This window comes from Mus caroli, chromosome 3 (genome assembly GCF_900094665.2).
Source record: "Mus caroli chromosome 3, CAROLI_EIJ_v1.1, whole genome shotgun sequence".
Classification (NCBI taxonomy): Eukaryota; Metazoa; Chordata; class Mammalia; order Rodentia; family Muridae; genus Mus; species Mus caroli.
Window position 1 is genome coordinate 42,952,414 of NC_034572.1, and position 22,621 is coordinate 42,975,034.

A 22,621-nucleotide genomic window follows, 5' to 3' on the forward strand; every position below is an offset into this window, starting at 1 on the left:
AAGAATGAATTTATGAAATTCCTAGGCAAATGGATGGACTTGGAGGGCATCATCCTGAGTGAGGTAACTCAACCACAAAAGAACTCACATGATATGTATTCACTGATAAGTGGATATTAGCCCAGAAACTTAGAATACCCAAGATATAAGATACAATTTGCGAAACATATGAAGCTCGAGAAGAACGAAGACTAAGGTGTGGATACTTTGCTCCTTCTTGGAATTGGGAGCAAGGCACCCATGGAAGGAGTTACAGAGACAGAGTTTGGAGCTTAGACGAAAGGATGGACCATCTAGAGGGTGCCATATGCCGGGGCCTAGCAAACACAGAAGTGGATGCTCACAGTCATCTATTGGAGGGATCATAGGGCCCCCAATGGAGGAGCTGGAGGAAGTAACCAAGGAGCTAAAGGGATCTGCAGTCCTGTAGGTGGAACAACAATATGAACTAACCAGTCCCCCCTACACCCCCAACCCAGAGCTCGTGTCTCTAGCTGCATGTAGCAGAAGATGGCCTGATGGCCTGTTCGGCCATCAGTGGAAAGAGAGGCCCATTGGTCGTGCAGACTTTATATGCCTCAGTATAGGGGAACGCCAGGTCCAAGAGGTGGGAGTGGGTGGGTGGGGGAGTGGGTGTGGGAGGGTGGGGGGTACTTTTGGGATAGCATTGGAAATTTAAATGAATTAAATACTCAATAATAAAAAAAGCATACTTTGACAGAATAAAAAAGAATACTTTCTATTCTGTGGTAACACTTGATTCTTCACCTTGCTTGCCATCAAGATGTATTTCAAGATGATCCTTTCTGGGGAGTACTGTGATGGAAATGCTGAACAACTTAAAAGGAAGAATAAAGAGGTAATGTGCAGGATGTGCTGGTCTTGGGTCTCTATGCCAGTTGCTGTTGATTTCAGAACTACAGTGCCAAATTAAAAGACTATTGTGGTAGATTCTGTCAAGTAAGATGGTTCATTTTCAGAAAGGCAGGCAGGTACTTCTTCCTAAGGAGATAGAAAATATCTATTGGACTTGTTAGCAACAGGTTAGATTTCTTTTTAAAAAAAAATCAGGAATATCATAAATATATAAACTTTTTAAATGAAAACACGCATAATATTAATATGCCCTATTCCAGGAAGATGATATATAATCAGTGAAGGTTAACTCTACAGAAACCCTTGTAGAGCAATATGGGAGATTCAACTGGCAAGGGAACTTCCGGCCACATTCTGTGTTTGCCTGCGTGCTATACTTCCAGTACTCTCCAGACATGCATTGTCTGTCGAAGAAAATCTGTCTTGTAGACCCAAGCGGCTTCTCTATTCTACTGTGTATCCATGGAGATTGAGAGAATGCTTTTGACATATTTGGAGATGTGAATGGGACAGGGCTTGATTATAACTTGTCTTGTTTTTCATTTCTGTCCAAAGATGAGAATAATTCTAACTTGGTACTTGACAGTATCAGCTTTTGTAGAATTATAATGCTTTCTTACACATAATGCAAGAGTTCTGAAGTACGCATGTGTCTCTGGTGTAGTCATGTTGTGAATGATGGTTATGACAACACTCAGAGAAAGTCTCAAATTTATACATGACTTCCATAAAAAATATCAAAACTCTCAGACATGGCTGGTAAGAGGAATTCAGTAGAGAGTGACTTCATGGTCCAACTGTTTGCTATATATAGTTTTGTTCCTATTGCTATCCTATGTAGCTACAATGTCCAGGTCCAATCCACTGGTCACTGTGATGGCCCTTTTTGAACTAGATAGGTGACCAAACAAATCCAAAAGTCATGAATCTGAAAGAACTTGGCATAGGGTATGGTAGGGTTGGAAGAAATAATGAACGTTATGAAAAAGAAAATAATGAGGCTAGATTATATCCATGTTTTAACTTATCAGAATCCAAATAAATTTAATAGACTAAAAATAATTAAATTGCATAGTAACAAGGCATAAAGAAGTAAGAACTTAAAAAATATGTCAGATGCATATCCTTAATCAGTTGTGATTTACAACTTAAACTATAACATACCAAATAATTATTGTTATCAAGTTTAAAATGAGAAATAATTGTAATTGTATTTACAGGTCACAGTAAATATTCAATTTCTTAACACAAGAGTATGTGCGATTTAATCCAACAAAGCCAGTGTCCTTGCACTTCTGTAAGCTGGGTTGTTTCAGTCTTGCTCTGGATCATGGCGTTTCATTTCACTCTTATCTTGTAGAATCCGTTCGTATTTAGCACTGGAGGTAATTTTCCATCTCTGTAGTCTGATTATAAACTTCCCTTGCTACTTCCCAAATTGCACTGTTCTGTCTGTCAAAAACAGCTGGGCTGAGTGAGAGAATAATGCGAGTCGATTAAAAAGAAAAGTGCAGCCTGGAAATGTGAACTATTTGATTACACAAAAATAGAAAGTTTAAACTGGTCGTTTTCTAATCTTCTTCCGTCTTCTCTGAAGCAGCTTTTGATGGAAAGGTTAGTGGAAACATGAAATTTGTTGGTTCTGAATGGCATCTTTGCTGGGGAAACACATGTAATATTTTCTAAATGTGTTGTTAAGTAAACTGTGTCTGATTTCAGTGAAGTGATTTTGCTGTACACGAGAGATGCCACACAGATACTCAAGCACTGAACTTAAGTCTTTCCAGTATCAAACCACTTCTGTGTTAGTTTGTTAGTCATATAAAAATTGTAAACAAACAATACTAAAATTACTGAATTTGGATCCCAAAGTGTGAAGTGTTTTATGTATCCAAATTGCTCATTGCCTTATGTTAGTAAGGAAAAACTATTGGAAAACTCATTTCCTATAATTAGTTTCTTAGGATCAGAAGTAAATTAAAATGCATAAGAGATATGCTACCTATGCTCTTTTGGTTATAAAATAGTTTTTTCATTATTTCATTTTTTTAAAGGCAGGCTATTGCTACTACAGACTGGGTTTAAGCTAGTCCTCCTGCCTTAAGAGTTACTGCCATGTGGCATTGTTCTGAACTCAGATGGGACAGTTTTGGAGTTTATGCTAATGACTTCCAAGTATAACAGCAACATGTCCCTCAAAGGACTGTGTAATATGAAAAAAATATACAAACATAAACCACATATGATGCATATAAGAAAAAGGAAAACAGAAATAAAATAAACTGAAGTCTGAAGTCAGTAATGCTAACTTTAGTAAATATAAGTTCCTCTATTAAAAGGACCTTTGTTCATATTGACAAGGTGAGAAATTGGTCGAAGGTAACATGTAAGTAGATAAAGCCATCCCTTCAGAATTATCTTGCAATGACAGAGTTAATAACATCAGTAAGTGCATGCCACTCATAAAATTTCATCAGCCAGATGATATAACGTGCAAATATACATTACACAGGTTTGTGACTCGAGGAACCAGTTTTGTTGTAGGATTGCTTTCCCTGAGGGAAGCAGGGTCTGAAAGGATTTAATGTTCAAGAACCTTATTAAGGTGGGGTTTTGTAAGTCAAAATTGGATAGAGAGGCCAGGTTAGAGTCAGGCCCAATAGGGATTATATGGCTTCTTGGAGCTGTTAGTAAGAAAGTGGGTTTTACAGTCTGACATAAACCAGTGGTTGCCTAAGGGTTGAACCTAATGTCATAACAGGGGAGAATGAATTCCTAAAGTCACTATAGCTGAAATTGGCTGGCAGTACTTTCTCCATTAGGGACAGTAAGATATTCAGTAAAATCAACATCTGCAGTCAAGACCACTTCCACTCAGACCAAGTCTCCTTCAGTAAATCATTGTTCCTATTTGAGTTTATATCTATATGCAGGCTTAAATTTTTTAAAAACCTACTTTAATTAGGGTTTTTAAACACTTGAACCTCCCTTCTAGCCCACTGTCCAGGGGTAGCAAAAGAAGATGGTTAATAGGACAAGAGAGAGGTGGACCTGTTTAGAAGTATTTCTTTGGGGTAAATCCAAACATGAATCAGTAGCAACAGTTCAGTCCAATCAGTAAACATCAAACATGAATCAGTAGCAAGGGCTTGATCCAGAAGAAACGGGAAGAATGCTGAATGGGCACAAATCTGCTAAAATGGCAAGAAGCAGTATGAATACCATGAGAAGTTCTTTGGTGCTTTTCTGTCTATGAATTGATGACAAGCAAGGATCAACAAAGACCCCAAAGCATTGCAAGGTCAACAAAAGCAAGAGCATCACACACTGTCTATTGTGTTAAACTTATACCCTTTCCAAACACCATGTGCTCTCTCTCAAACATCTGCTCCAGCCAAAGACCACATGCCCTTTCACAACACAGTTTCCAGAAAAACACCACATGACCCAACTGAGTCTCCAAAGAAACCAGAAATTTCGACTTCATTATAGTCTCATGATTTCTGGATATACTCCCCAAACTGGAATAAAGTTGGAGACGGTTTTAGCTTAATGTACTTGCCTCTTTTATGTTGAAACATTAGAGTTTTATGTACTAGAAGAGATTTTCTAAGTGTCCAGTATGTGTGTGTGTGTATATGTGTATGTGTGTGTGTATACACACACACACATGTATATATATATATATATATATATATATATATATATATATATATATATAAATTGATGTCCACCTTGAGTGGTGTATAACCAGGCAATTCTTCAAGTGGGTAAACACAAATGTTCTCGTTTAATGAGTTACTTAATTATGTTTTTCTGACAGAAAGAAAGGGAAGTAAAAAAGGTTACATACCTGGATTATTTGATCATACTTAAGTTAATATAGTCTTGAATTATATAAAGCTGTGTATGAGCCCCTGCTTCTGCTGAATTTATTTAGGCCATAAAGTCAATTGGCTGTAGGCCTGTCTGCCCTTATCTTTAAGGATATGTGAAAAATCACTAATGTTTTGAGAAATCAGACAGAATAGAGTAGTAAAAGCCTTTTACAGGAAAACTTTATCTAGACAGAAAAAATAGAATCTCCTGGCCAGCTGCAATCCTAAGAAGGATCTTTTAAAATCATGCTAAAGAAAGGGAGGAATCAGGGCTGGAAAGATGGCTCATCAGGTAAGAGCACTGACTGCTCTTCCAAAGGTCCTGAGTTCAATTCCCAGCAACCAGGTGGTGGCTTACAACCATCTGTGATGAGATCTGATGCTTTCTTCTGGTGTGTCTGAAGATAGCTACACTATACTTACTTATAATAAATCTTAAAAAAAAAAAGAAAAAAAAAAGGGAAGAATTATCCCATTTCTTTGATGAAATACTGTATTTTTCCTTTTCAGAATTTCTGATCCTGTCCCTTTCCCTGTGAGCTAAACGACTGTGAGAAGCTTGGCTGTATCTACCCATTTTTCTGTGATCTATGAGACTCACCCTTCCTGATTTCTGTATCTCCTTCTTTTGGATTCTGTCCAGATCCTAAATGTGCCCTTTTTTCTGATACTTTGGGCTTCTATACTCTTTGATACTCTTCTATAGGATTGCATGTCCATCATGCACAAGTCTGAACTCCATGACAACTTACACAGAAGGATTTCTTTTTTTTCTTGCAACCTACTGGCCCTGTGCTTCTTCACTTTAAACTCTACTACAGTTGTCCTACAGTTCCATTTAAGTCCATTCTTAAATAAATTAATGAGACAGGAACCCTAAGAGGGGATCTGAGTTTCCTCTGTATCAGATATATTTTCATTCTCCAGAATTATGACCATAATTTCAAAATTATGGAATTTTGAAAGGCAGGAAAGAAGACAGGTAGGCAATGTAGCAGTAAAGAGAATAAGCAACAAGAAAGATAAGGAAATCTGGAGGGGACAGTAATAATTAGGTCTTTCTTTCCTTTCTTTTTTTTTATGTTTTGTAAAGGTCAAAACATTTTTATTTTCTATTTATAAATATATATATATATTTTTTAAATTTACTTTTATTAGATATTTTCTTTATATACATTTCAAATGCTATCCCGGAAGTTCCCTATACCCTCCCTCCACCCTGCTCTCCTACCCATCCACTCCCACTGGCAAATACAGAAGTGGATGTTCACAGTCATCTATAAGATGGAACACAGAGCCCCCAATGGAGAAGCTAGAGAAAGCACCCAAGGAGCTGAAGGGGTTTAATTAGGTCTTTCTGACTATATGATAATATACCATTATATAAAACTTAAATTATTACCACAAGTCTTTAAAACATGCTGGATCCCTACGACTTTAAACGTTGAAAAAAATAGAGAAATAAAAAAAAATTAGAGAAATCAAGTGAGAAGAAGATACGTAGAGATCTCATACTATATTCAGAAATAATACATTTATAACTAGTGAATTATTCCATTTCTCTGGCTAGCTGTATATACTATCTCCCATATACTCACCTTTTATAGTGTGCTTTTAAGGAAATAAAATAATGTTTTAGAGACTATTTATAGAAGTTCAAAACTCCAATGAGGAAAATTCTCAGACTTCTGCCATCCTATCTACGTACAAGGCTGTCTTTTACTTGATTAAAAATATAGCAGGAGGAGTTGAAGAGATAAGGTTTAAGAGTACATACTGCTCTTTGGACACTGTGCCCCTTCTTAGAATTGGGAACAAAACACCCATGGAAGGAGTTACAGTTACAGAGACAAAGTTTGGAGCTGTGACGAAAGGATGGACCATCTAGAGACTGCCATATCCAGGGATCCATCCCATAATCAGCTTCCAAACGCTGACACCATTGCATACACTAGCAAGATTTTGCTGAAAGGACCCTGATATAGCTGTCTCTTGTGAGACTATGTCGGGGCCTAGCAAACACAGAAGTGGATGCTCACAGTCAGCTATTGGATGGATCACAGGGCCCCCAATGGAGGAGCTAGAGAAAGTACCCAAGGAGCTAAAGGGATCTGCAACCCTATAGGTGGAACAACATTATGAACTAACCAGTACCCCAGAGCTCTTGTCTCTAGCTGCATATGTATCAAAAGATGGCCTAGTCGGTCATCACTGGAAAGAGAGGCCCATTGGACTTGCAAACTTTATATGCCCCAGTACAGGGGAACACCAGGGCCAAAAAGTGGGAATGGGTGGGTAGGGGAGTGGGGGGGTGGGTATGGGGGACTTTTGGGATAGCATTGGAAATTGAGGAAAATACATAATAAAAAATATTAAAAATTTAAAAAAAAAGAAAAATCTGAGTTTTATTCCTAAAACCCAAGTTGGGTGGTTCACAGCTCACTGTAAATCTATCTCCTTGAAATTCCACAGGGGTTGATTTTGCAGAGTATTTGATCATAGTGTGAACCCCGAAATTGAATAACTTATTGGAAACACACGTTTCTAGTTGTGGTGCACCACTGCCTTAGCAGACACCTTTAATCCAAGAGATTTCTGTTTATTCTAAACAGGATTTTTAAAAGTCAACAATAGATCAAGAGACAGGGCAAGCAAGCAGTTGACAGGGAGTGAACCTAGGAAAAAACCATAGAGAGTAAGAGGAAGTTGGGAGGAAGGATAGAGAGAAAAACAGGAAGTAGAAGGGAGTGACATTCATTTTGAAGTGTTTTTGAGACCGAGTGGAGGAGGGCTTCCTTTTGGCGATATAGGCTATGGCAGAAGGTCAGTGGTGCTTTCTCTGCAGCTCTGAAACTAGCTGGCTTTCTCTTCAGTATCTGGCTCCTGAATCTTTATTGGCAAAATCGAACATTTGAGATTATTTTGTTAAAACAGCAGTCTTCTGGACTCCCTAGGCACTTATAGTGATGTGTATACAGTCCTGCATAAACACACATGTGTTTTCTTTCGTAAGTAAAATGTAACATTAAAAAAAAAAGTAAAAAGACTTATTAAAAAGTACAAATTTCTGATGGAGAATTTTGGGGAACCTTCAAAACAGTGTTAACAGTAGTAGTAGTAGAAGTTATATTAAAATGGTACATATTTTGAGATTCCATATATATGAAACTGACACACATGAGTATATGAGAACCTTGATTATAGAAATCTGTGACATATGAATCATCTGGCTAACGTAAAATTCTTCTTGCTTTCTTTTTTATTGCTGTTTCAATCAGCCATGTGTAAATCAGATGTAAGCTACTAATGCAAGATATTTGAGAATCTTTGCTGGGAAGGGGTGGCCAACTCCGGAGTCATAAACTTAATGTGCTAACTTAAAATACAACAAATATCCGTCACTGCCTATGTTTTTCATTCTTTCATCCAGAAGATGCTAGAAGTGAATCTCATTATGAGGTCACTGGGTCTAAATTTGGCTTGTGATACTTTCTCTTTCATTCAGTTTACCATGCATGGGCATTGCCAAATATATTAACTTACTATTGATTACTCTTTGCCATAACTAGCAGCCATTCTAGAAAGGCACACAATCTAATTAAATTTATGACATTTATTCCTCACAGGACTAAGAGCTAAGGGAGAAAGTTGACTGACGATTCCATTAATTTTTATTCTGATATTCAGAACTGGTCTATCATTTTGATTTGGTCTTTCTATATTGACATAGTTCTATTACAAATTCCTTTGTCATCATATATATATATATATATATATATAGATATAGATATAGATATAGATATAGATATAGATATATCAAGACATTTTAAGTCAATAATTGATACTTTAAGATTACTTAAAATTTCAAGTTCAGATTTATTCTTTAACCTGAAATGAATGGTAGGAGAATATCTTCACTAAGGAGACTGGACATTGCACAGTACTGAAATTAGATTATGACAGTCATTTGACAAGTGTTTCATTATAATTTACTCCTGCGGTAGTTAGGTAAATTTTACAATAAAAATAACGAAATCCTAATTTCTACATAATTACTACTGTTGTCTTTATACTTATATTTATGTTTTATGTGCTATGTGCTTTTGGGTTTTTGTTTGTTTGTTTGGTTTGGTTCATCAAAAAGTAGTGAATTATATAACACTGTAAACCATTTACTGTGATGGTAAATTTGATGTGTGTACTTGAGTGTGCTATGACACTCACTTAATGGTCAACCCCAATCTTAATATTGCTGTGAAGGCATCCTTTATTAATTAATTTTACTGTAGTAGGGATCAAACCCTGATCCTTTGTGGGCTTTGTATAAACAAGTCTTCAACCCCTGAGCTACACACATAGACCAAGTGTGCCTCTCAGAGGGGTAAACATGAAATAAGACATATTACCTCCTAGCATGAGGAGGCACTTAGTCTAATTGATTGAGGACTTTAAAAGGTACCTTAGTGCCTTTGACTAGAGCCTCAGCATTAAGTATTCCCTGATGTCTTCATCCTTTCAGTCTCTCTGGAATATTTTGAACTTATGAACCCCATAACATCCATCATAAATTACTTCTTTTCAGCCTGCATTATGTCTTTCTATATGTATATGCATGTATATGTCCACACATACACCCATATCCCCACACAATCCTACACACTTACATTATCTTTGTCTAGAGAACATAATTAACAGTGACGAGTTCATGCATGTACACAAGTTGGTCAGACTGTGGTCATAGTGGTATTTGAGAAAGCATAATTGTTTAAATTATCTCTTTCTTTGTAGCAGCAAATATTGGAAATTCATAACTTTATTGTACCAGGCACAAAATAGTACAAATGAAGATACAAATATGATTGTAACATACGCTTATAACATTGTAAAGGATGCTATATGGATTTTAATGCATTTTCATATGATTATTAATGAACATTTAAGGGGGGCTGCAGCCACAGTCAAAGGTTTGAAAAGGAGAAATTAAATTTAAATTTAAGAAGAAGAATCTTAGTGTAACACCAGCTATATTTTAAACAAGAAGTAATGTATGCCTTGGAAGAAGGTAAACCCCCACTCTATTTTTTTCAAGGTAAATATTCTGTACCCATTGATAATTTATATTTTTGGCCTGAACAGCTGTTGTTTAATCATTGTTTTTGCAGTAGTGCAAATGCAAAACATATTTTACCTTAATTAACTCATTAAGAGGAAAATAGCCAAAAACATCAGGCTTCTGAGAACACTGATTTTAAGTACATCACCATGAATAGAATAGTACCTTGTTCTCTTTACAGCTGTGTTATAGCTCCCCGAATAATTCAATTAAAGGGCAGCACTGAAGCACAGCAGTACATGCAGTTCCGCGATCCAGTCTCTAGAGGGCTCTGCACATCACTTTTTCAGTCAGCCTGATTGCAGCAAACTAAACCTAAAGCAGATCTCTGCAGCCAGTAAATGCAGCAGCCACTGTGCAGGGAGCTCAAAGAAACCGTTCTTTAAAATTTTGTCTCATTTGCATACGTGTTTTAAGAAGCAAAACGTATGCTTAGGTAGAGCCAACAGATAAAGGAAATAAAAAGATCCATTTTTCACGTGTACGTGGAAGATCTTTCCTTCCTCTGATTTTCTCTGTGTCTCCGACCAACACTATGTGTGCTACACTGTTTCCTACATGCATCTGGTATTTGTAATTCTGCCAGAATTATTTATGATAGACGATGTTTAATTCAAGACAACAAATATTTCATTGATTTTTAAAAAAACATTTCAGGATGAAAAGACAGATAAATGCCAGTGCTGTCATTCAGAAGGAACTTGCCTGGAATGCAGGATGCATGCTGATTCAGAATCTCCCAGTGTTCAGCTCCCACGGGCATTCTCACACTTAATCAAGTTGCTATACATTCTGAGAATATGACTCACAGAAAAAGTCATTCTTCACTCAGGCTTAAATCTTGATGCTGACAAAGAAAACACAACCTTGTCTGGGAGACTGCAATATCTATGAGATTTAACTGAATATACAACAAAATGGATGCCCCTCTCCTACTCAGAATTCTCAGTGAAAACAAGTCATGCTCTATTGTGGACGTTTCAAACCAAACACTTCCAAATACTTCTCATGCTCAAATAGAGCAAACTAAATGTTGATCAGTTTTGGGCATGTAGCCTCTCAGGCTAGGGCAAAGTTCTCACTATGTTCTGTGCTACTTGGCAATGTACCACTAGATATTTATCATAGAGTTACTAATGTGGACTAATACAGAATCTATGATTAAATATTCCTTTGGTTAATAGAGCTAGAGTCTCTGATAAACTATCTGCTAAGAATAGGACATATACCAGCGTATGGGATTCTGTACACCTAGGTGGTTCAATACATCATTAATGTACCACGATAGTGATATAGTTATAGGTAAAGGAACGTGAGGAATATTCTTTAATGTTGAATGATTGTTTAAAGGATCTAAGCAGTCTATGCTCAAGCAGACTATGTCCAGACCCTTAAAACATGTAGTCCAACATTCTTCATGTCAAACTGACCTAAAGCCTTACAGAGGCTTTACCATTAAGCAGCCATGTTGCCTAGTTTCAGTTTCTGAAGTAGCAGATGTCAAAGCTAAATGACTCAGTACATTGCTTTTCTGTTTATTTGCTTTATTTTGTTTTGTTTTGCTTTTTTCTGTAGCAGGGAAATTTATTGTGATCACCTATGATCAATTAAGTAAAAATCTCTTTGGGTATGAGTCCCTGCATCTCTTCCCATGGGCTTCTGGGTGGAGCCTTTCTTTGCTAGACCAAAAGTAGACTCAAGCTCAAATACATAATTTCTGGCGGGGGTTACCCATGTTGCAGTTGAAGCACTGCACTGCATCTAGACTTCACCAGTCACCACGAGCGACACTACAGTCACCGATCCTCCAGTGCTGTAATATCCAAAGACGAGAACGCAGTGTCTCTATACGATTTTCTGATTGTAGCTGTTTAATTGTGGAAAACAAAGACAATATTTTTCAAACACTTTTATTCCACATATAAATATCAGATTACCGTATGCTGGAATTGTGTGGTATCAGAATGTTTGGTATTAAAATTTGGTGTTTGAGTTTCTGACTTAAGTGTCTTAAGAAAATTAAAATGGAATTTTGGCTTGGGATTAAGATAACATTTGCTATAATTTCTGAAGTCACCCTAATAATATAGCCATTTTTACCATGTATTTATAAGAATCAGCATTTTCAGAATTGACAGTTATGAAAAAAAATATCAATCTATCCCAAAATATTGACAGCTACCTCAACCCAAAGTATCAAATAGTTACACAAAATTAACTTTCATTTAAAATTTAATAAGTATGTCTATTACATTAATGTACAAATTGCTTTTACCGGAAGATTAAAGGGAGATAACAAATAATTGTTTATAATTACTTTTATGACTATTTATGATTGTTAGTAAGGATCTCATTTATATGGCTTTTCTTTTTACAGGACTATGCACTCAAGATCACAGGAATTACTTTGCTAAAGGTATGAGAAGTGGAAGATGTTTGAGAAGCTCTGATCTATAAGAAGTGTACTTATGAGCTCATGGGGTGAGACTTCAACGAAAGCAAAACAACATGAACAATAAAACACAGTGAAAACCTATTAAAGGCATTGTGCACCAGGTGAACATTCTACACAATGCCTGCACTGGGGTCTGCTGTTACACGTGCCGTTGCATGGTTACAGGTAACTGCTAGATTGGCATTTCTTTCACATCTTTCTTTTATTAATCATCCAGAAATAATGCCTTTGAAACATAAAATTTGTGTGCCTCTCTTTAAGTCAATAGAATGCTTAAAGTAAGAAATTGAATTAAAGCTTCATGCTGTTTAGATATTGCTAAAACTATATAGAGTATATATCTTCACGGAATCTTTGATGCTGCAAAATGGCTATTTGATTTACTTTAACAAGACGAAAAAGATTGTGGGGAATACTGAGACAATAGGGAAGGTAAGTTGCTATCTTTGTGTAATTGCTAATTTTTTTGGAATAAGAAATGTTGCATATTCACACTGTTGGGAACAAAGAGCAGAATAAATGAAGATAATAGTGAGGTCTGTAAAAATTGGTTTATTAATTATTTTATGAAAGTTAAAAGTAAAATATTTTTAATTATCACATTATTTATTCACTTACATCCCAATATCCTCCACCACTCCAACCAGGACCCTCTCAAACAGATCCTTTCCCCATTCCTCACTCCCCTTCTCTGAGAAGGGGGAACCCCTGCCTGGGTATCACCCCCACTATATATCTCAAATCACTACAGAACTAGGCACATCGTCTCTCAAAGAGGCCAAACAATTTGCCAAGTCAGGGGAACTGGAACATAAGGCAGGGAACAGATTCATGAACAGCTCCAGCTCTAATTTTTGGGAGACTGTCAGGAAGACCAAGCTTCACATCTGCTACATATATGTGGGGACCTATATCTAGCCCATTCTAGCTATTGAGTTAGTGGTTCAGTCTCTGAGAATCCCCAAGAATACAGGTTAGTTGACTTTGTTAGTCTTCCTGTGAAGTCTCTGTCCTCTTTGGGTCCTTTATCCTTTCCCAACTTTTCCATAAGACTCCTAGCTCCATAAAATGTTTGACTGGGGATCTCTGCATCTCTTCTTATGGGCTGCTGGTAGAGCCTCTCAGAGGACAGTTATGCTAGGCCCCTGTCTGCAAGTGTAATGGACAATGATTAATAGTGTCAAGGTTTGGTTCTTTCACCTGGGATGGGTCTCAATTTGAGCCAGTCGTTGCCATTCCTTCTGACTTGCTCTACCCTTGTCCTTACACATCGTCTAAGAAGAACACATTTTGATTCTAAGGGTTTGTGGGTGGGGTGCTATCTTTATCTCTACTGGGAGTCCAGCTTGGCTACAGGAGGTAGCCACTTCAGCATCATATTCTTCACTGACAAAAGTTTTAGCTGGAGTCACCCCCGTAGCCACTCAGGGGCCTCACCTCTTATACCACCAATTGCAGTTCTCTGGCATGTCCTAGACATTGTCACCCCTGCCTACTGACAGTCTCCTTTCTCTTTTACCTGCTCTCCTTAAACTCCATTTCCTCATCCCATTCCCCTTCCCATCCCTTCTTCTACCCAGTTCTCTCCCTCCACCAACCTTCAGTTTCTATTTTATTTCACCTTCTGAGAAAGATTCAATCTCTTCCCTTGGGCAACCATGTTATTTGGCTCCTTTCTGTCAATGAATTTTCTTGTGGTTATCTTTGCAGACTATGATTAATTTAGACTTAGAAATTTAGACTATGCAAATCCATTTTGGGTCTACGTTACCTCACTCAGAATGATATTTTTGTAGTTCCCATTCACTTGAATGCAAAATTCATGATGTCCTTGTTTTTAACAGCTCAGTTATATTCCGTTGTATAAATGCCATTTTCTTTATCCACTCTTCAGTTGAGGTACATTTAGGTTGTTTCCAGTTTCTGGCTATTATGATTAAAGCTACTATGAAAATAGTGCTGACAGGGGCCTGCTACAGCTGTCCCCTGAGAGGCTCTGCCAGATCCTGACCAATATAGATGCAGATACTCGCAGCCTACCATGGGACTGAGCACAGGAACCCCAATGATGGAGATAGGGGAAGGACTGAAGGAGCTGTGAGGGACCTTATCTGGCTTCAATGGGAAGGAAGGCCCTTGGTCCAGTGAAGGCTTGATTCCTCAGTGTAGAGGAATGCTAAGGCAGTGAGGTGGGAGTGGGCAGGTGGGTGGGGAAGCACCCTCATTGAAGCAGGGTAAAGGGGGGATGGGATAGGAATTTGCAGAGGGGAAACCCAGGAAAGGGGATAATATTTGAAATGTAAATAAATAAAATATCCAATTTAAAAAAAATAGTTGGGCAGGTCTTCTTGTGGGATAGTAGAGCATCCTTTGTGTATTTGCCCAATAACATTATAGCTGAGTCTTGAGGTAGAATTGTTCCCAATTTCTTGAGAAATCATCAAATTGATGTCCACATTGTCTGTACATGCTTGCCCTCACAATAGCAAATGGAGGAATGTTCCCTTCTTCCACATCCTTATCAGTATGTACTGTGCCTTGGGTTTTTGATCTCAGCTATTCTGATGGATGTGAGATGGAATCTCAGAATCACTTTGATTTGCCTTTTGCTGATGACTAAAAGACAATGAACATTTCTTTCAGTGTTTGTAGGTCATAAAAGAGTCCTCCATTGAGAATTCTCTGTTTAGCCTATACCCCATTTTTAATTGGGTTATTTTGGTCTGTTATTTAACTTCTTGAGTTCTTTATATATTTGGATACTGGTCTTTGATCTGATATAGGGTTGCTGAACATCTTTTCCCAGTCTGTTGGCTCGCATTTTGTCTTACTGATAGTGTCCTTTGCCTTACAGAAGCTTTTCTATTTCATGGGGTGCCTTTTTATTAATTATTGATCTTAGTGCCTGAGCCATTGGTATTCTGTTCAGGACATTGTCTCCTGTAACAAAGAGTTGAAGGCTATTTCCCACTTTATGTTCTCTTAGATTTAATGTATCTGGCTTTACATTGGGGTCTTTTATTCACTTGGACTTGAGTTTTGTGCAGGGTGATACATATGTTTCTATTTGCATTATTTTGCATGCATAGATTCAGTTAGATCAGCATCATTAGTTGAAGATGCTGATTTTCATTGTATCGATTTGATTTGCTTATCAAAAATCAAGTCACTGTAAGTGTGTGCATTTATTTCTTGATCTTTAGTTTAATTCAACTCATCAAGTTGTTACAATACCAATACCATGCAGTTATTATTATTATTGCTCTGTAGTTCAGCTTGAGGTCAGGGATGGTAATACATACAGGAGTTCTTTCTTTGTACAGGATTGCCTTAGCTGTCCTGAGAATTTTTTTATTGTTGTTTTTCAATATGAAGGTGATAATTATTCTTCCAAGTTCTGTAAAAATTGTCGGAATTTTGATGCAAATTGCATTGAAACTCTAGATTGTTTTGGTAAGATGGCCATTTTTACTATGTTAATCCTACCCATCTTCCCATCTTCTCATATCATCTTCAATGATTTCTTCAGAGCCTTGAGGTTCTTGTCATATGTCTTTTACTTGCTTGGTTAAAGATACAACAACATAATTTATAACATTTGTGACTGTCGCAAAGCATGTTGACTCACTAACTACTTTCCCTGTCCATCTTTTGTTTGCATAAGAGGGCCACTGATTTTTTTTTTTTGAGTTTTTTTTTTAAGATTTACAAATATGTATTTATTATCTGTAAACAGATCAATTAAAAGAGTGATATTAAGTGTATCCTGTGAATTGTTTTGAATAATGTTTTATGTATATTTAATTTAAAATTACAAAGTATGTAACACCAAAAAATAAATTATTATGACATAAAAATTATTGCCAACATTCTAATGACATATTTTTTTTTCTTTTTTCTTCTTTTTTTTTATTAGTTTATTTTCTTTATTTACATTTCAAATATTATCCCCTTTCCTAATTTCCCCTACGAAAATCCCTTATTCCCTCTCCACTCCCCCTGCTCCCCAACCTACCCACTCCCATTCCCAGTCCTGGAGTTCCCCAATACTGTCACAGGACCTAGGGCTTCTCCTCCCATTGATGGCCAATTAGGCCTACCTCAACTACATATACAGCTAGAGCCATATGTCCCGTCATGTGTTTTCTCTGATTTGTGGTTTAGTTCAAAGGAGGTCTGGTATTTCTGTTTAGTTCATATTGATGTTACTCCTTTGGGGCTTCAGACCCCTTCAGCTCCTAGGGTACTTTCTCTAACTTCTTCATTGGGGACCTTGTGCTCCCTCCTATGGATGATTGTGAGCATCCACTTCTGTATTTGCCAGGCACTGACAAAGGCCCTCAGGAGACATATATATCAGGCTCCTGTCAGCAGGCTCTTGTTGGCATCTGCCAAAGTGTCTGGGTTTGGTGGTTGTTTATGAGATGGATCCCACTCTGGATGGTCTTTCCTTCAGTCTCTGCTCTGAATTTTGTCTCTCTAACTCCATCCATGAGTATTTTGTTCCCATTCCTAAGAAGGATTCTGAGCTTCTGGGCAAATATCCACTTATCAGTGAGTGCATATCATGTGTGTTCTTTTGTGATTGGGTTACCTCACTCAAGATATTCTCCAGATCCATCCATTTGTCTAAGAATTTCATAAGCTCATTGTTTTTAATAGCTGAGTAGTACTCCATTGTGTAAATGTACCCCGTTTTCTGTATCCATTCCTCTGTTGAGGGACATCTGGGTTCTTTCCAGTTTCTGGCTATTTTAAATAAGGTTGCTATTAACATAGTGGAACATGTGTCTTTATTACATGTAGGAAAATCTTCTGGGTATATGCCCAGGAGATGTATTGCTGGATCTTCTAGTAGAACTATGTCCAATTTTTTGAGGAACCAAAAAACTGATTTCCAGAATGGTTGTACCATTCCACTTGTAGTAGAAGAGTGTTCCTTTTTCTCCATATCCTTGCCAGCATCTACTGTCACTTGAGGACCTTGGTCCTATGAAGCCTCTATGCCCCAGTATAGGGTAATGCCAGGGCCAGGAAGTGGGAGTTGGTTGGTTGGTGAGGAGAGGGAAGGAGAAGGTGATAGGGTACTTTTGGAGGGGAAACCCAGAAAGGGAATGGCATTTGGAATGTAAATAAAGACAATATCTATTTAAATAAATGTGATTCACCTCTAATTTTCTTATGGGTGATGATTAATATTGATCGTTAAACTAATTTTATTTAGAAATATCCATGACAAAGGATCCTGTGAGTGACTCTAGGAGTATATTTAATATCATTACAGTCTATCTAAGCTTAAGTAACTGATGTGGGCAAGCTAACACTATAATTGGGTTGTACTATTCATTTCATTTTTCCTGAAATGTATAAATAGGAGAATCTCACTATATGTGAGCATTCCTTGTCCTGTGCTTCTCAACTAGGGGAACGACTTCACTACCTACAACCTCCTCACATCTGAACTGCTGTATGATGATACCCTGAACCATCAAATAATATGCTACTTTTTCCTAATGTAAATAATTTTCTAGAGTACCTTTACCGAAATAGGATTATAAATTTCTTTATAAAGAAAGTGTTGCTACAATGCCCGTGAGTGAATCTGATTCTACCTAGTTGATTCTTTGCCATGGGGACTGTTTAATGGTGAGAATATGGAAGAACTTGGTCAGATAAATTCCAAATTTTCATTTACTGATAATTACTTAGATCGCCATTTTGATTATAGTTTGGAAGTAAAAAATTAGGAAAGGGATTCTAGTGGATCTGTCTCATGAATACAGGTCCCCGAGTAACAGCGGTTGAGGAGAATACTGAAAATACCATTTTTCAAAGGCTGTGGAGAATCATGAATCAGGCACATTGGAGTCTATCCAATAACATAATTTAAGAATATTTATTATGATAGATAAGAATGTTTAATACACACCATAAAGTAAATATAGTGAGTAAAACTATTTTTAACAAATAGTATTGTTAAATGTAAAACTGAAGTTGTTTATTTTAGTAGTTCCTTCTGCTCTGGTTAAGTGGGAGGTCGAAGGGAACATGGAAATAGAATGACGACACCTTCTTTAGTTATGAGGAAGTTTCTATTGTAGAAAGTTATATGTTAGAGTCGTTTCATTATCTCCTGCTAAATGAAACATAAAAATGTCTTTGTTAGACAAACATTCCAAGATGATAAATTCACACCCCCTTCACATAAGAATAGGGTTTTTTTCAGTACATTTTCTCAACTCTACATAAAAAAATTACATGAGTTAAAAATATATCTGATATTGAATGGTGTTACCTGTTAAATCAGGTGTGTTTTAGCATCTTTATGATTCTTCACATATGTGCTGTAGTGGATCCCGTGCAACTTAATATTTCTACCAAATGGTAATAAATATTTGGCAAGATTATCTCTCAAATGAAATTAAACATCAGTGTTTATGTACCAGGATAGCAAAGCTTGTTGGCACATGGCTTAACCTTTTTGTATGTTTAATGGAGTCTTAAATAATTTCCCAGTTATCTTTTAAAAAATGATTTCATATGCAAGAAATCCTGTGTGACTTATGGACCATGGTGGAAAAAGGTGTGAAATATAACATCTAATATTCTAAAATTCTTACGGGGCTAAAATAAGGAGTCCCTCTGTCATACATACATGTGTGTAAGTATGTATATATGTGTATCTGAATGTATACCTTTGCATATATACATATATCCAAATAATTAAAGTGTTTTTTTTAAAAATAACTTTTCCCATATTCTAATGTCATGATATTTCCCAATCCTGGTCTGATATTTACAAATTTATGAAATCAGGGAAGGATATCATCCTTCCATCTGTTTGATGACTAAGTAAAACTTGGAGCAGATGAAATCTTTAATTCTTCAATAGCATTTTAGGTTTTCCTACTGTGGACATCTATGGCTTTGTTCAGAACAGGTGACTTACCAGCAGAATTTAGTGAAGTCTTTATGTTGTCTGACCTCTTCTGATTATCAGTATAAATGATATGGTCATAGTCACCAAATATATTTTCAGAGTTGTCAATCATGATTTGTATAATAGACATCTGTAACACCACAATGCAAAAACAAGATTCTCTGTCATTTCACACAGTTTACGAAATTGAAATCAATAAGAATGATGAGGAAAATAGCAGTTACTGTGAACAGATATGAACCTGTGAAATGAAAACTCTGAAATGGACACACTGAGTTCTATGCAACTTACTTAACCTGGTAAAAATGTCATGCATATTGCAAAGAATGGAGAAACTACTAAGGTAAAGTAAGATATCAGAGCTGATATGCTGCCAGAATAACTATGAGTGGATCAAATTAATGACCTCAAAAGTTTCTTGAAAACAAGATCAGATAACTTATGTAAAGGCTTATAATCCTCGGCATCACTAAGCCAGCTTATATTTAATGACTTCATACTGAACAAGATTCTATTCCTTGAAAAATTCCAGCAAAATACTGTGCATTCCAGTGATTTATCCTGCTGTCTTCCTCCAGAGACACCCAAGTAAATGATAATAAATGTAAGATAACAGGGTTTGAGTTCTGCTGTTCTTTAGGAATAAAAGGTGTGATGGTGGTTGAGGATAGATAACTTTTATTTCAACATTAATAACATGTGATTTGGGGGACATTCCCTTGAAATATTTCCTGAGTCTTGATAATACTATTAAGTATGCACAGAAAAGACCTAATGGAATAAACTGTTAGTATATCAATACCATAAACTTACCAAGAACCTAGTTTAGAGGGAAATGATTCTATCTAAACAGATTTTCCAGTAACTGCTCTTCAGAATAGTAGATAATGGCATTTCTCTGTATTTCTTTCTGATGACACCTTTCTCCCAGTAACATCCTAACATCCCTTTCCTAGCTAAAGACTAGGGACAAAGTCAGACTATGTTGATAATGATCTGAGAAAGCCAAAGGCAGCTGCCCTAAGTCCTACATCACTCTCCCAAGTCTCAACCCTGGCCAGAGGGGCAGTGCTCCAATCTGGTGTCTAAAATCAGTTTGTCTTTCTTAATACTGGCAATAGCCAGTCTCTCTACCACTGTTACCTTGAAACATTTTAATCTCATGATATTTTCTGTGGGTTCCAATCTAGTTATCACCAGGGCTGTGAGGGTAAATACTTTTAAATCATCACTCACCTTGTTCTCTGGCCAAACTCTTGAGTATGTATGATGTTAATGTCTTGTTTTCCTGTTCCTTTTGTATCTTCCTCAGCTCTCTCCCCCTAAATTTTGTCCCTGGGTGTTTTGGGGATCCAGTATCTCTTTGTCTATATTTCTAGCTCAGTCTCTCTGCATTTTGTACAAAGATTAGTTGAAATGTATTCTGTAGCTCCTTTGTAAACCATTTAAAATGTTTTAATAAAAAGTAGTCTCTTGAATTGGTGGATTTTTTGCTATGGTGTGAGGAGGCGGTCACATTTCATTGTGATTGTTTGCATGGGATGCCTGTCTAATTAAAGGCATTGCAATATATGATACCATCTTTGTGACAACTTTTAGGTTGTTTAAATGACTTGATTTCCTGGAGGAAGTATGTCATCAGTTAGAATTTAAGGTTACAGAAGCCAGGTGCCATTTGCATTATACTGCCTGTGATTCATGTTTGCTGCCTCAGATGAGAGCCCCCAGGGCTCTGCTTTCTGTTTGGTTATCCTTCCTTCCTGCAGTCATGTTCCTTCGTCATGATTTTGAAGGACTATAATCTTTCTACAGCTCTAAGTCCCAAATAATCTTTTACTTCTAAAATTAATTGCCTTAGTCCTGGATTTTATTTAAACAATAGAAAAATGACTAAGAGAATAAGTTGGTGAGAAGAGGGATCTTAGTTGAGAAAACGTCTGCAGCAGATTGGCCCATTTTGTAGGGAAGTCTGTTGGATATTGTCTTGATTAACAATGGGATTTTGTAGAGCCCAGATCTCCAGGATGGTGCCACCCTTGAACTATTAGTCAGACAAAGTAAGATGTGAGGTGCAGGACAGGAGGCAGCACTCCTACACAGCTTCTGCTTCAGTTCTTGCCTTCAGGTTCCTGCCCTGTTTCAGTTTGGGCCCTGACATTTCTCAGTAGTTAACTGGTAACTAGAAGGATATCATGAAGTGTAACCTGTCCTCCATAAGTTGTTTTTCATCTGAGATTTTTCATAGAAATACTAGCAAATTAAGAAACTTTCTAAATTGAACAAGCTACTCCATGGGCTTGTTATTCACGGTCCTACCCCATTATGAGTAACACTACCATGTTTCTTTCTTGTAGACATTCTTTCTGGAAACTAATATTTAAAATATATCCTTAGTTTCTATTTGTTTTTGTTACTTTTTTTTTATTGTCTATCTTTTCTCCTTTCCAAAATGTATGTTCTTTGTTGACTCTCTGTGAATTTCTCATCATGCAACCCAGTAACACTCATTTTCCGGCCTTTCCATACCTACTGTCTTCCCTGGTAACTTCCACCTAAATGTTAATAAAATGAAAAATTAAGTAAAGTTTTGAATTTAAATGAAACTAAGGGAGGAGTGTGCTGTGAGAATGGGACTTAGAGGAAGTTACTGCAATCTGGATATAATGTAAAGAAATAAAGAAAAATATTCATGCATATGTCTTTAAAGTAAAACTAAGAGCTACAGAAAACAAAAGACTGAGGAACATAAGACTCTACCTGAAATAAGGCAAGCACACACTATTCTTTTTTATATAAGTAGGAGTTAATGAGAAAATAACAGGAAGTATAATATATAACATACTACATTTTTATTATTATTCATTAGATCACATATAGTGTACACATATGTATCTGTGTGAATATGTATATATGTATGTAAATATACATATATAATTACACATAAATAATTGTATGCATTGTGCTTTTATATGACCAACAGTGCAGTTGGGGTGAATATTTCTAAATTATAATAGTCTAACTACTATGAAGCACAACCAAGAAGTGCTCCAAAGTACAGCTACAATAGAAAACAAACACACCAAAAACTAGGTAATCAAGATTTTTTTCAACTTCACTGTAATCTTCTTGAACTATCATTATTCATGCAGCATACTCTTAAAAGAAAAACAAAAGAATAAAAAAGAAATGACTCGCTTCTTTCACGTGATATTATCAGTCTCCCTTCCCAATCCTTCCTGAAATGGATCAATGTATCACCCAACCCAGTAGAGGGCAATCCTAGGGTGTCCTTTAACATTAGGGACCTATCCGAGTCATTTCCAATTTCTGGATCACAATGAGGACTTTGTTCTCAAAGG

At 36.7% G+C, this 22,621-nt stretch overlaps 1 long non-coding RNA gene across 1 annotated transcript in view; it reads left to right on the forward strand.

Moving 5' to 3' along the window:
* The window catches only part of LOC110291588, a 36,751-nt gene extending 17,170 nt beyond the window's left edge, over positions 1–19,581 (forward strand). The window contains exons 3-4 of the long non-coding RNA XR_002377585.1: positions 12,245–12,487; positions 19,440–19,581. This is a non-coding gene — a long non-coding RNA (uncharacterized LOC110291588). The remainder of the gene's footprint in view (positions 1–12,244; positions 12,488–19,439) is intronic.
* Positions 19,582–22,621: the final 3,040 nt, after the last annotated feature.